Source organism: Heteronotia binoei, chromosome 19 (genome assembly GCF_032191835.1).
Source record: "Heteronotia binoei isolate CCM8104 ecotype False Entrance Well chromosome 19, APGP_CSIRO_Hbin_v1, whole genome shotgun sequence".
In the NCBI taxonomy this organism is placed as follows: Eukaryota; Metazoa; Chordata; class Lepidosauria; order Squamata; family Gekkonidae; genus Heteronotia; species Heteronotia binoei.
In genome coordinates this window covers 25,384,658-25,399,970 of record NC_083241.1, presented here as the reverse complement: position 1 = coordinate 25,399,970, position 15,313 = coordinate 25,384,658, and positions in this window count along the sequence as shown.

Here is a 15,313-nt window from a genome sequence, read left to right as displayed (position 1 = left end):
AGACTCTTCAGAGTGGAGGGCGGGATATTAATCCAATATCATCTTCTTCTTCTGAAAGCAGGAAGAAGAAGATGAAGATGATGATATTGGATTTATATCCTGCCCTTCACTCCGAATCTCAGTCTCAGAGCAGTCACAATCTCCTTTACCTCCCCACCCCCAAACAGACACCCTGCTCTTACAGCAGCTGCCCTTTCAAGGATAACTCCTGCAAGAGCTATGGCTGACCCAAGGCCATTCCAGCAGCTGCAAGTGGAGGAGTGGGGAATCAAAACCAGTTCTCCCATATAAGAGTCCGCACACTTAACAACGACACCAAATTGGCTCTCACGGGAACGACCACTCACCCCTGTCAGGAGACAGGAGGCTTCCCACTCATGACTCCCCATTTCTTGCATACAAATTGGCTGGTGGGGGGCTGACTGGTCCTGTTGGAGATCTTGCCACCCCAACTAAGGGAGGAAAGCTGGTGATGGGTCTGCAGGGATTGCGAGAGAATTATGGATTGAAGGAAAGCCAGTATGCTGTAGTGGTTAAGAGTGTCAGACTAGTATCTGGGAGATGTTAGAGTATTTTGCACGCAGCAGAAGAGCTGAAGGAGAGGGACAGGCAAAAACACAGGAATTAATAGACAAGAGAAACAGCTGTATTCAATGGTAGATATATTTACCAGGAAAGTATCCAATATTCAGAGTCGTTGCCAGGCCAAGGTCATACACAGTAATCAGTAGACACTTCAGTAGATAACAGTATACAGCAGTAAGTATACACAGCACGATCCAAGCACAGTAGCATAGGATCCAAAACCAGCAGTGATCGCTGCCACCCAGATAGTGGGCCTCACAGTACCCACAATCCTTACAGGCAGACTGAGCAGGCTCACTGAGCTTCCCTAAGTACACGTACCAATCATGCAAGGCTGCATCAGCTCTGTGAGTCAGCACAAAGCCTAATTACAGGTGAGGTCATCCCACCTTACCTCAGTAACAAGTAACAGCTGGATCATGATGCAGCATGAATCAGCATGACATTGCAGAAACAACATTACTATTACTAAGATGGAGTCAGTCAGCCATTTTAGGACTGAGTTCCAACAGGAGAGCCAGGTGTGAATTCATGCCAGGGAAGCACGCTGGGTGACCTTGAGCTGGTTGCACTCTCTCAGCCTAACCTACCTCACAGGATCGTTGCGAGGTCAAAATGGAGGAGAGGGGAATGATGCAAGCCACTTTGGGTCCCCGCAGGGGAGATATTTAATAAATGAATTAAATAAATCCCCCAGGGGTTCTTGTGGTTTCAATATATGTCAGACTCAGCCAAAAATTCTCAGCTTCCTTTTATTATGTGATTTTATCATTAGACAGAAGCACAGATTTGTTTATTATTTTTTTATTTAATAGGCTTATATTCCGCCTCTCCCGTAAACGGGTTCAAGGTGGATCACAACATATAAAACAACAATAAAAACCTACATATCAAAGTTAAAACACCAATTTAAAATTAACGTTAAAAACAATAAATAAAACGCACCACCGGCAGACAGGGCACAGCATATCAATAACCAGTTGTAGGCCCACCTTATACGATGGTAATGACAATAGGATAGCACTGTAATAAGCATGATGTCACCACAAGGGAGGTCATTTAATGGAATAATAGGACGCCCGCTGCCTCAACCATAAGCCCGGCAGAACAGCTCCGTCTTGCAGGCTCTACAAAATGGCAGGTAGGGCAAGGATCTCCACAGGGAGCTGATTCCGCCAGGCAGGGGCCAGGGCTGAAAAGGCCCTGGCCCTGGTTGAGGCAAGTTGGATGTCCTTAGGGCCAGGGGTGGTTAGGAGGCGTTGAGTAGCCAATCACAACGACCTCTGGGGCGTTTGTGGGGAAAGGCGGTCCCTCAGGTATGTTGGTCCCAGACAGCGTAAGGCTTTAAATGTCAGTACCAAAACCTTGAAGCAGATCCGGTACTCAATAGGTAGCCAGTGCAGTTGGCAAAGCACTGGCTGAATGCTTGCCCATAAAGGCAAGGGAGTTAACAGCCGTGCTGCAGCATTCTGCACTAGCTGGAGTTTCCGGATCAGCCGCAAGGGTAAGCCTGCGTTCTTCTGCAATCATATTTTCACTATTTAAAACATTTCTTAAAAAAAATATGCACAGTGCGTCTTATATTACCTTATACTGAGAGCCAGTTTTGGTGTAGTGGTTAAGTGTGCAGACTCTTATCTGGAAGAAATAAGTTTCATTGCGCACTCCTCCATTTGCTGCTGCTGGAATGGCCTTGGGTCAGCCATAGCTCTCCCGGAGTTGTCCTTGAAGGAGCAGCTTCTGTCAGGGCTCTCTCAGCCCCATCTACCTCACAGGGTGTCTGTTGAGGGGGAGGAAGGAAAAGGAGATTGTGAGCCACTGAAATTTGGAGTGGAGGACGGGATATAAATCCAATTATTTCTTCTTCTTCTTCCCTTTCTGAACCGGTGGGTTTCCAGTTGTACATGTGTGTATATGGAAGGAGATTTTTCAACATATTCTTAAGGGAATTATTTCAGTTATGCACTGCTGAATGTGTCCGACAAGAGATGCTCCTAGCATCTCCTTTATGGCACAAAGGTTTATTTTCTTTCTAAAAGTTAAATCTTTTCCCCCCTGATCAGAGCCTTCGTTCCAATGCAGTCTGGAGGATCTGCTGATTCAGTGATAGCTGCTGCTACTTCTTCTACAGGGAGAAATTACTTTTGTGTGAGAAGCAATACCCAACTTGTTTCAAACTTCAGCCTCTGGCAAATCCGTCATCATAGGAGACGGTCCCTGTTCCTGTGACAGATTTGCCCGAGGCAGAAAGTTAATCTAATGTGACAGAAAAGTATACAGCAGTTAAAAAAGAGGGAGGAGGGAGGGGGAACACATACCGCTAAATCCCTCCTGGTTTTTGCATTATGACATATTTGCGAGAAGAACGGTCACTCATACACTGTGAATAGAATGCCAGAAGGGAGGGGGTGTTGTTCAGATTAAAAGACAGCATTGAACTATATTAGCCACACACACAAAAGGCCAGTTTGCAAAATTGATAGACGAGGAGCTATAATTTGTTCTTCAATGTAAAGACACTGCCAAGGCCACTATCTCCCCAGGAAATGGCAGAGAGACCCATTAGCACATGATGAAATTTGTTTTTTTAACACATCTCTCCTGCTATGTTGCCATTTCAAGACGGCTCCTTCGCAAGGGCCCTGCCTTCTGAGGTGAAGCAGATGGCTCAAAAACAACCTCACCTGACAGAAAATGAGAGCCAAAGCTAGATGGTCGCTAGCAGCCATGTTTTAAATTTACTAGGTTTTAATCTTGCTCTTTTTTTAAAAAGCTCCCAGTCACACAGACCTTCATTTGATTCTGACAAGAACCCTAGAGATAGGTTAGGCAGAGAAAAGAATTGCCAGTTGCAAGAGGCGCACCAGTGGGGGATGGGAAAAGCCTTCCAAGAATGGGGCAGGACTCCACACAACATTCCAATGCTATGACATCACACGGAAGTTACATCATCACGTTGGGGATGTTGCGCAGGGATGTTCTAGTTTTGGGGCAAAACTCTATGGCATCAAACCACAGAGTTCTGCCCAAAAACCAGAGTGTTGCTGCATGACAGCCCTGACATAATAGTATCACTTCCATGTGGCGTCATTGTGTTGGGGATATCGTGAAGCTATGTCACTGTTTGGGGACGGGGTTTTCCCCATTGGCTAGCTGGCCGGCAGTGGGCAGATGCCCCCCAAACTGGGGGGTCCTCCACAGAGAACTCAGGAATGGCAACCCTAGCAAAGAGACAGAGACTGACTCTTTCAAGGTCAGCCTCCATCACCGCCCCCACCTTATGGAATGGCCTGCCTGAGGAGATCAGGAAGTAGAGTTGCCAGTCTCCAGGTGGTGGCTGGAGATCTTCCGCTAATACAACTGGTCTCCAGGTGACAGCAGTCAAGAAAATGACCTCTTTGGAAATTGGACATTATGGCATTATAAACCATTTAAGTCCCTCCCTTCCCTGGACCCCATTCTCTTCAGGCTCCACTCCCAAAATCTCTAGGTATTTCCAAACCCAGAGCTGGCAGCCCTGTCATTTATTGATTTGATTTATATCCCACCCTCCCCGCCAAATCAGGCTCAGGAAGTCGCCCACTCTCATAGCTTTCCACAAACAATCAAAACTGGATCGTTCAGGAGGGTTTTTCTACACAGGCAATAGAGTTGCACTGTAGCAAAAGATTCACAAGAATAAGTCATTGGTATGACGAAATGACTGTGTCTGCTGCATTTGCTGAGACCACAATGTTTCAGAGCGGAGATGCTTTAAGAACATAAGAACATAAGAGAAGCCATGTTAGATCAGGCCAATGGCCCATCCAGTCCAACATTCTGTGTCACACAGCGGCCAAATATATATATATATATATATATACACACACACACACACACACTGTGGCTAATAGCCACTGATGGACCTCTGCTCCATATTTTTATCTAACCCCTTCTTGAAGGTGGCTATGCTTGTGGACGCCACCACCTCCTGTGGCAGTGAATTCCACATGTTAATCACCCTTTGGGTGAAGAAGTACTTCCTTTTATCCGTTTTAACCTGTCTGCTCAGCAATTTCATCGAATGCCCACGAGTTCTTGTATTGTGAGAAAGGGAGAAAAGTACTTCTTTCTCTACTTTCTCCATCCCATGCATTATCTTGTAAACTTCTATCATGTCACCCCTCAGTCGACGTTTCTCCAAGCTAAAGAGCCCTAAGCGTTTCAACCTTTCTTCATAGGGAAGGTGTTCCAGCCCTTTAATCATTTTAGTTGCCCTTTTCTGAACTTTCTCCAATGCTATAATATCCTTTTTGAGGTGCGGCGACCAGAACTGCACACAGTACTCCAAATGAGACCGCACCATCGATTTATACAGAGGCATTATGATACTGGCTGATTTGTTTTCAATTCCCTTCCTAATAATTCCCAGCATGGCGTTGGCCTTTTTTATTGCAAACGCACACTGTCTTGACATTTTCAGTGAATTATCTACCATGACCCCAAGATCTCTCTCTTGGTCTGTCTCTGCCAGTTCCCACCCCATCAACTTGTATTTGTAGCTGGGATTCTTGGCCCCAATGTGCATTACTTTGCACTTGGCCACATTGAACCGCATCTGCCACGTTGACGCCCACTCACCCAGCCTCAACAGATCCCTTTGGAGTTCCTCACAATCCTCTCTGGTTCTCACCACCCTGAACAATTTAGTGTCATCCGCAAATTAGTGTCCAAAGTAAAATTGGTGAATTGGAATGTTTAGTGTTGGGAGAAAACATAGACATTGTGGGAATTTCAGAAACTTGGTGGAATGAGGTGGAATGAGGAGAATCAGTGGGACACAGTGATTCCTGGATATAAGTTATATCGGAAGGATAGAGGTAAAGTATTTGAGGCACTGATGATCTACTTTCTCAGACCAGACTAACCTTCTGTAGCTCGGAATGGGTTGCTTCAGTTCTGTTTTGGTTGGCTCTGCACCCCCAATCCTACTGCATTGTTTATTGAATGTCCCATTTGTTGATTGTATCAACACACTCTGTGTAATCCACCTTGAGTCCAAGTGAGAAAGGTGGACTATAAATAATGCAAACAAATCAAAGAAGTAAATGAGTGAGCTTCATGGCAGAACGGGGACTCAGACCTAAGTCTTTCCAATTACTATTCTAACGCTCTTAAGTACTACTCATACTGGACCTGCAGGACTTTTTTTGTAGCAGGAACTCCTTTGCATATTAGGCCACACACCCCTGATGTAGCCAATCCTCCTGGAGCTTACAATAGACCCTGTACTAAGAGCCCTGTAAGCTCTTGGAGGATTGGCTGCATCAGTGGGGGTATAGCCTAATATGCAAAGGAGTTCCTGCTACAAAAAAAGCCCTGCTCATTAGCCTGATGCACCAGGTAGACAGATCAAGATGGACAGCCATATTGGTCCGTATGTAGCAGCAGGAAAGAGTAAGAGTCCAGTAGTAGAATCTGAAGAAGTGAGCAGTGGCTGATGAAAGCTCCTCCCCTGACACAAATTTTGTCAGTCTTGAAGGTGATAATGGACTCTTGCTCTTATCTACAGCACCAGATAGATGTTTGTTACGACCTAACACTGCTCTTTTTACTTTCTAAAGCTTTCGGTCCAGGAGAAGGTTCTCCATTGTCAGGTTCCCTGCCAAAGAAGACTCACCCAGCAAGCTCTTGTGCCATGTGGGTTAGTCTGGTCTGAGAAAGTAGATCATCAGCGCCTCAAATACTTTACCCAGAAACCAGGCTAAACTCTGCCACTATGCTTTTGATCATAAGAACATAAGAGAACATAGGAGCAGCCATGTTGGATCAGGCCAATGGCCCATCCAGTCCAACACTCTGTCACACAGTGGCAAAAAAAACCCAGGTGGCATCAGGAGGTCCAGCAGTGGGACCAGGACACTAGAAACCTTCCCATTGTTGTCCCCCAAGCACCAAGAATACAGAGCATCACTGCCCCAGACAGAGTTCCATCAATACCCTGTGGCTAACAACGATGATGGAACTCTGCTCCATATGTTTATCCAATTCCCTCTTGAAACCATCTATGCTTGTAGCTGCCACCACCTCCTGTGGCACACAACTGGTTTTTTGGCAGTATTTTATCAGTTTTGGAATAAACATCACTTAACTGGTTTGGCCACTTCCTCCAGCAGTCCTTCCACATATCTAAGAAAATGTTACTTCATTTAAATGCATGCAAAGGGACTTGCTGCTTCCCCACGCCATCCCCATCCTCCTGGTTTTTGGAACACAGGTCTCCATGTGAACACCTGCCAGACAGCTGATTGACAGCATCAGTCACCAATCTGGGAACAGAGGGGAGAAGAGGGAGCTTTCCTGCTACTAGTTTTCTCACCGCCTTTTGCTTAAGTCATGCTATGTTGCTATTTATTTAGCACCTTCAGCAGTTGGATCTGGCACTTGCCATGATAGATGTAAGCCCATTCTTGACATTTTGGCACAGTCTCCGAACATTCCATCAGAGCAACCCAGAAACAGAACCCAGGACGCAGCTGTGCAGAGAGATTGAGCACAGGGGCTGCAGTTACTGATAGGCTTGAACATAAGAAGCTGCCTTATAGCAAGCCAGATCATTGGTCCATTGATCTCAGTGTTATCTGCACTGACCAGCAGCGGCAAGGGTCTGAGGAAGAGAAAGGCCTTTCCCCAATACCTCCCTGGTGAAGGGGCTATGACCCAGTTGTTAGAGTCTGAACCAGGGGCCTTCTGCATGCAAAACATATGCTCTGCCACTAAGCCATAGCCCCTTCCTGGAATCATTTGGAGCAAACAAACTGGTTTAGAACCACCCAGTGATCCTCAGTGTTACCCCTTTACTGTCTCACACAAATTACTTGGCCCCAACACTCTAACAGGGGAAATAACTAGGCCTCGGATTCAGTGGGAGCTCACTGTACTTTTCTGAGAATTCCACCTCATCCTTCCGAGAGTTCCACTTCCTTGTGCATTGAATAGTAGGTGCAGCTGCATAACAATCCCTGGATGAGCTCCACCACCTATTTTTCTACAAAATGACCCCTGGAAATAACTACACACAGATGTTGATTACAGTAGCTGAATTTTTCCCTGAACCATTAAGCACAGAAGCACACGGGTATCTCAGCCTGTGTTTGCTGTTCCCACAACGTAATACCCTTCAAGCATAGCCATTCTGTCATGAGAACAGGCCCTGTGCTAGTAAATTATAGCAATTGTTCTCTCTTAGACCAGATCCAGATCCTAGAAATCAAAAACTGTAAGCCAATACGAATGTACAAATGTGTCAGTTTTCATTTTTGCCTTCCCAATATCACCACTGGCAACCATTTCATTTCAATCATTTTTGTCACTGTGCGTCCCTGATTCTTTGGTTTCTTTTCTGCCGTTTATGTAGAACGTAACATTGGAAATGCATTGATATAAATGGAGAGACAACTGACAGGAGGCAAACCCAAGACGGAATGGAAACAAAACATTCACAGGCTCGATTCACATCCAAGAGGAAGAAAGACAAGACTGGGATTCTCCGTTCAAAACAGCGACAGCCGCGAAGTTTGGTAACATCTATCTCTAAGCACCAAACGCCAAATACTTCTCTCTCTTGCCAGCCTCACTAGAGTTCTTCTGCGTCAATTCTTTTAAAATATATACATTTAGTGGTCAGTAGCTAGATGAACAGTAAATTCCTCATAAGACTTTCCCTTCCCTCGGTGTAGAAGTTTATTTGTCTTGTTCCTTTCTGCTTTTTGATGGTCTTCAAATTCACGCTGCGTCATCCTGGAGGGCCTCCTCAGTACCAGAAACGGGCCACTCCATCTTGATCGACTTCTCACAGGCAGGTCAATCTAGTTCTATTGATCCCCAGCGGATCCCTACCGATGTAATTGCATCGTTATTTATTTGATGTTCTTTAAAAGTTGCCACTAAATGCTTCGCCAAGCACAAGTTAAAAGGAGAGTTTAATTAGAACAAGAGTCACCAATCTGCGAGCCAGCAGGCCTTTAAAGAAAAGGGGCCGTTTTGGGGAGATGCGGGGCGGGAAGGCAAGAGCCTGAGGGGAGGGAGAAAAGTGCCTAAGATTGATTTGTTTCTATAGGCATTTTGCCTTGCTTAAATCACAGCGCCCTGCCAATGTTGCTCGACAGCGGGATAATCTGCATCCGGAGGCTTCAAAGCAACCAAGAAGCAAAAAAGAAAAAGGGAGGCCATTTTTGGAGCCTTCCTCTTTCAGAAATGGAAGGCAGGGTTTGTTCCCCCTTCCCTCCAGTAGACATTGGTAAAGGTAAAGGTAGTCCCCTGTGCAAGCGCCAGTCGTTTCCGACTCTGGGGTGACGTTGCTTTCACGTTTTCACAGCAGACTTTTTACGGGGTGGTTTGCCATTGCCTTCCCCAGTCATCTACACTTTCCTTCCCGCAAGCTGGGGACTCATTTTACCGACCTCGGAAGGATGGAAGGTTGAGTCAACCTGATCCGGCTACCTGAAACCAGCTTCCGCTGGGATCGAACTCAGGTCATGAACTCAGTACTGCAGCTTTATCACTCTGTGCCACGGGGCTCTAAAGGTAATGGTAGTCCCCTGTGAAAGCACCAGTCATTTCCGACTCTGCAGTGATGTTGCATCACAACGTTTTCACGGCAGATTTTTTTTTTACAGGGTGGTTTGCCATTGCCTTCCCCAGTCATCTACACTTTCCCCCCAGCAAGCTGGGTACTCATTTTACTAACCTTGGAAGGATGGAAGGTGAGTCAACCTTGAGCTGACTGCTTAAACAGCTTCCCACAGGATCAAACTCAGGTCATGAGCAGAGCTTGGACTGCAGTACTGCAGCTGACCACTCTGCACCACGGGTCTCTTAAGCTTACAAGTTGTATTAAGATACAGGTATGACTTTCATGAAAACTCTTCCTCTTCAAACTGGGAGTTCTTTAGTAAGAGCCAACAGGTCAAATACCCATATAGCAGAGCTCCATGATATGGTATCTGTGGGCACCCACCAACCAGGCCTTCTGAATGATCACTGGAGATCTGATTGGCTGTGTTGGTTTCATTCCCACTCTTTCCCAGTGTATTTTCTACGATTAAAAGTCCCCTGCACCTGGGTTTACTGTGTGTGTGGTTGACTCCGCCTCCAGGGTGGCCATTTTGAGGTTGGGCCTACGACAATGCATCAGCATTCTAAAGGTGCCCAGAAGCTCAAAATGTTTTGGGACCCCTGCAATATAGTGTTACAAGGTGCAAGGCAAGTTCTTTTGGCTCATGCCCCCCCCCCCAAGAAAACCCCCAAAGACATTAGTATGCCAGCAAGCAAAATGGAGAATGGATGAGGGCTGTACTCGGCCAGACAAACCTGGAACAAGCAAAGTCTCAACAGTACTGCCAGGATCTCAGTGAGGGGACTCAACTTATGTCTGAGCAGTTCTGGAAGAAGATGGCAGGCATAAGCTATGCTTGTAGTCTTCTTCTGCACCACTGACTCCAATATTGCTGGCCAGTGTCTCCACTGTGTGGGCAAAGATCTGGCCCCAGGTGCAAACCAAAATGCTGTCCCCACATATGCTGGAGGGAGGTTGTCTACCTCTGATCTAGTGGTTAAGGTGTTGGGGTGAGATTAGGGCAGGCCTGTTTGGAGAGCCAGTCTGGTATAGTGGTTCAGTGTGCAGACTCTTATCTGGGAGAACTGGGTTTGATTCCCCACTCCTCCACTTGCAGCTGCTGGAATGGCCTTGGGTCAGCCATAGCTCTCACAGGAGTTGTCCTTGAAAGGGCGGCTGCTGTGAGAGCCCTCTCAGCCCCACTCACCTCACAGGGTATCTGTTGTGGGGGGAGACGATATAGGAGATTGTAATCCGCTCTCAGACTCTGATTCAGAGAGAAGGGCGGGGTACAAATCTGCGGTCTTCTTCTTCTGTAGCCACAGGGGGACCTGTGGGCGCACTGCCACCCGATTTTCAGGCAGGGCCCCCTGACTCCAAGGGGTCCTTCCAGGGTGCAGCCTGGGTTTTTTTTCTTTTTCTTTTTGCTATGGCTGAGGCAATGAAGTGTCAGCAGCAGCCTGAGCAGGGAGAGCTGAGAGCTGAGCAGGGTACAGTGCATTGCAGCAGCAAAAGCAGCAGTTGGAGAGGAGGGAGGCGGAGGAGCCAGAGGCTGAGGAAGCTGAGAGGAATGGGCTGTGCTGGCTGCAAAGCACCGGGGTGGAGATGGAGGTAGAAGGAAACCCCTGCTTGCACACAAGTTGCAGTCCCTTCTGGACTCCAAAGTTTTAGGGCTGGCTGCCCCAACTTGGTCACTTTCAGAACCTCCAGCTTTTGCTCCTACCCCAGAAAGCTTCTGAGAAGCGGCAGGTCCCACAGTGGATGGGAAAGGGTGCTGACTGTTAGAACCCCCCGACTGTTAAAATCCTGGCTATGGCCTAGGATTAGGGAGTCCCTGGCTCAAATCCCCACTCACTGGGTGACCTTTGGCCAATCATTCTCTTTAAACTCAGCCTATTTCACAGGGATGTGAGGATAAATGAGAGCAGGGCTTCTTTGGTAGACTTTTCTGGGACTCGTTTGCTTATAAGGCCACACCCCCTGACATCACCGTTGTTTCACACAGGGCTTTTTTTGTAGAAACAGCCCAGCCACAACTCACCCCCTGATGCCAAACCAGCCAGAACTGCACGCCCGCCTTTAAAAAAAAGCCCTAAATGACAGGCTGGAAGAACAGTCTCCGCTTGCCTGGGATCCTCAGCAAACAGGTGGGATGAAAAGAAAGCGAACGGAGACGGGAGGATGATGAGAAGACAAAATCAAGAGGAAAGGAATCTCCCAGCTTGCAAAGGTCTCCCTACAACAGTTTCATTCCCCTTCAAAGGGCTTGAAAGAAGTTCTGCTTTTATCCTCCATGGTCTGATCTTTGCAACGTTACCAGAGGGCTTCAATCCGAGAGGCTCTTTCATTGCAGAGAAAGAGATGCGGGGCTCTCGGGGAATTTGCAAGCCCTGCTCATCTGAAGCCAAAAGATCCATGGCGGGGAGCACACCTGCATGGAACACGGTGAACAGCCCTGCAGAAGGAGGAGGAGGAGAGACATAGGTGGGAAGCAACCTGAATGAATGTAAAAATACAACGTAGGAGGTGCCGTAGCAGGGCCGAGACCCTCTGTGCCTGTTATTTAACTTTGTGCTCCCCGGATTATATTTTATTTTTTTAAGTATCAGCATCAATGGCTGCGTGCTAAGCCAAGAGGCAGAGGAACAAAACATTTGCAAAATAAATACAGGCCTTTGCAACACTTTACCCTCCTTCCTCCCTGAGCAAGATGTGTTGGGGGGCAAGCAATTTGTCTAGCGTTAGGAAAAGGTTAGTGAAAGAGCCTTTTCCAGCCTCCCACATCCCTCCCGGTGGTTAGCATCCTTCCTCTATTAGAAACTCTTCAAAAGGCAGAGGTTTATTTTCAGTCTTTATCCCTCCAGGCCAGAAGAGGAGTTGTAGCATGCCAGGCTGCAGCTCTTTCTATACACCCAGCAACAGTTTGGGAGCTCCGTGTTACTGAAGAAAAACCGTCAGAAGACGGGCCTTTCCCTAGCCGCAGAGCCCGAAAGCCCCAAGTTCCATCATTTGGCATTTAGAATATTAAAACGCAGCTTATCCTCTTTATCCCTGGTTGCTTTCCTGGAGTCACTGCAGAATTTTTTCAGAAACAGAAGCAAATTAAGAGACTACCTGCTCCCACATGGTGAGGATTCTGTTTCTCTTTCGTCAGTACTGCAAATGGAGAGCCAGTTGGTGTAGTTGTTAAGTGCACAGACTCTTATCTGGGAGAACTGGGATTGATTCCCCACTCCTCCACTTGCAGCTGCTGGAATGGCCTTGGGTCAGCCATAGCTCTGCCAGAGTTGTCCTTGAAAGGGCAGCTGCTCTCAGCCCCACCCACCTCAGGGTGTCTGTTGTGGGGGAGGAAGATAAAGGAGATTGTGAGCCGCTCTGAGACTCTGAGATTTGGAGTGGAGGGCGGGATATAAATTCAATGTCTTCTTCTTCTTCATGTTGGCAATGGAGCTCCTTAGGAGAGTTCTTCTGTACATTTCCTTATACCAGTCCCTTGTGTGGCTGCCTTTTTCCCTGCAGTTCTTCCCCACCATGCTACCAAAAGACATTTTGAGGGCTTTTTTGGGAGGTGGGGGTGGAAGAAGATATTGGATTTATATTCCACCCTATACTTTGAATCTCAGAGTCTCAGAGCGGTCACAATCTCCTTTACCTTCCCCCCACACACACACACACACAACAGACACCCTGTGAGGTACGTGGGGCTGAGAGAGCTCTTACAGCAGCTACCCTTTCAAGGACAACTGTGCAAGAGCTATGACTGACCTAAGGCCTTGAATTCAGCAGAAGCTCACAGGAGTGCAGTTCCTGAACCTTTCTGAGAGTTCCCCCTCCTCCTCCCCACCTACTTTGTCCATTGAATAGTAGGTGCAGCTGCATAACAATCTCTGGATTAGGAAAGCGGGCAGCCAGCCAGTCACCAGGGGCTTTGCCATGCCCCTAGCAGCTCCCATTAACCTCTAGAGAAGCCTGTGCCACCCTTTCTCCCCTTCTTACGTGATTTTGGGCAGCGGGTGGCTTGTTGGCCTTTTGACGGGAAGAGGGGCAGCTCAGGAGAGCCCCAGGTGAGTGAGGCCTGCTTGGGCTGGCTAGAGATCCAGCCAGCCCAAGCAGGCCTCACTCACCCGGGGCTCTTCCTTCATGCGTCAGATTGCTTTTGGCTGGAGGGAGGGCAGCATATGCTAATGAGTTATGCTAATGAGCTCCATCACCTATTTTTCTACAAAATGACCCCTGCCCAAGGCCATTCCAGCAGCTGCAGGTGGAGGAGTGGGGAATCAAACCCGGTTCTCCCAGATAAGTCTGCGCACTTAACCACTACACCAAACTGGCTCTCTGAAGGAAGCCCTTCAACGGTGGGGTGGGAGGAAACTGGCTGTCTCAAAGGGGCCAGGTGGAAGAAAAACATCACTGATGGGGGCAAGACCACAAAAACTGGAAAAAAACTACAATTTCTCCTTCAGATGGTGTAGCAGTATGTTTGGATTGTTCTATTCTTTGAAAGATCAAAGCACAGCAGGTTTGGGAAAGAGTGTAGCAAGCCTCGGGAAAGGACAACCAGGGCACAAAGTCAAGTGGATTCTCCCCACCACCACCAAAGCACTCCTGTTTGACACCCAGGGCTTTTTTTGTAGCAGGACCTCCTTTGCATATTAGGCCACACCCCTCTGATGTAGCCAATCCTCCAAGAGCTTACAGGGCTCTTAGTACAGGGCCTATTGTAAGCTCCAGGAGGATTGGCTACATCAAGGGGTGTGTGACCTAATATGCAAAGGAGCTCCTGCTAAAAAAAAAAAAAGCCCTTTCAAGTACCAACCCAGCTTAACTTCCGTGATCTGACGAGATTGGGCTACAGCTTGCAGCTTTCCGTCCCAAATAGAGGTATTACAGAATCTGAATACTTCAAACAATATTATTTGGTACCAATAGTAATGCTACAATGGCCGGTCTCTTTTTTAAACAAAAATTAGTTCAAACCACGAAGCCTCAGAAATACCTAGCAGGTGCTAAAGAACGTATGCTAAATTACTATTATTTATAAGCTGCATATTAACAAACAGAACAGGCATTTTTACTAAGCAGGGGGTTTAATTGGGAGGAAAGAATATGCCTCCCCTCTCGAAGTGAACCAATATATTACCTGGTAAATTCTGTAATTCTTTTTCAGCAACAGTTTATTTTGCACATTCCAGCTACTTAAAGGGGAAGGCCAATATGGGGCAGGGGAGGGTTTATTTAATCTTTGTCCCTCTTCCCCACAGTGCTTGCAGCCCTACTGAGGGAAGCTTGCAGGAAAACACACATGCCCATTAAGTGCCACTTCTTTTAAAATTATATGCTGGGCTTTTCTTTTCTTTTTTAGCAGAAACACACAGGAACGCAGTTCCGGCTGGTTTGGTGTCAAGAAGTGTGGAAATATGGAAATAAGTTCCTGCTGGGCTTTTTCCACCAAAAGAAAGCCCTGATTATATGTATAAATACCATGTTAAAGCAAGTGTGTGCTTGAAGATCCATTTTTTGTAAGCTAACCATGGGGTGTGAGATAGTGGTAGACTATCATGTCACAGACAATTCACAGCTGACTTATGGCGACCCCGTAGCAAGGCAAGAGACATTCAGAAGTAGTTTGCTGCTGCCTGCCTCTGCATAGCAGCCATGGGCTTCCTTGGTGGTCTCCCATTCAAAGGCCATCCCTTAGCTGAGGAGAGCAGGCTAGCCTGGGCCAAGCAGTTCAGGGTCGGATTTGAGAGGGGGTGGAATTTGTGTTCACTTGACAGTTGAAGAAATGCTGCAGAGGATGGGTTGCCTTGCTACAGGAGGATCCACGTCCATCCTTCCTTCCTTCCTGCTTTAAGAGCGGATTGGATAAACATATGGAGCAGAGGTCCATCAGTGGCTATTAGCCACAGAGTATAGATGGAACTCTCTGTCTGGGGCAGTGATGCTCTGTATTCTTGGTGCTTGTGGGGGGCACAGTGAAAGGGCTTCTAGTGTCCTGGCCCCACTGATGGACCTCCTGATAGTACCTGGGTTTTTTGGCCACTGTGTGACACAGAATGTTGGACTGGATGGGCCATTGGCCTGATCCAACATGGCTTCTCTTATGTCCTTCCTTCCTTCCCTCCCTAATTG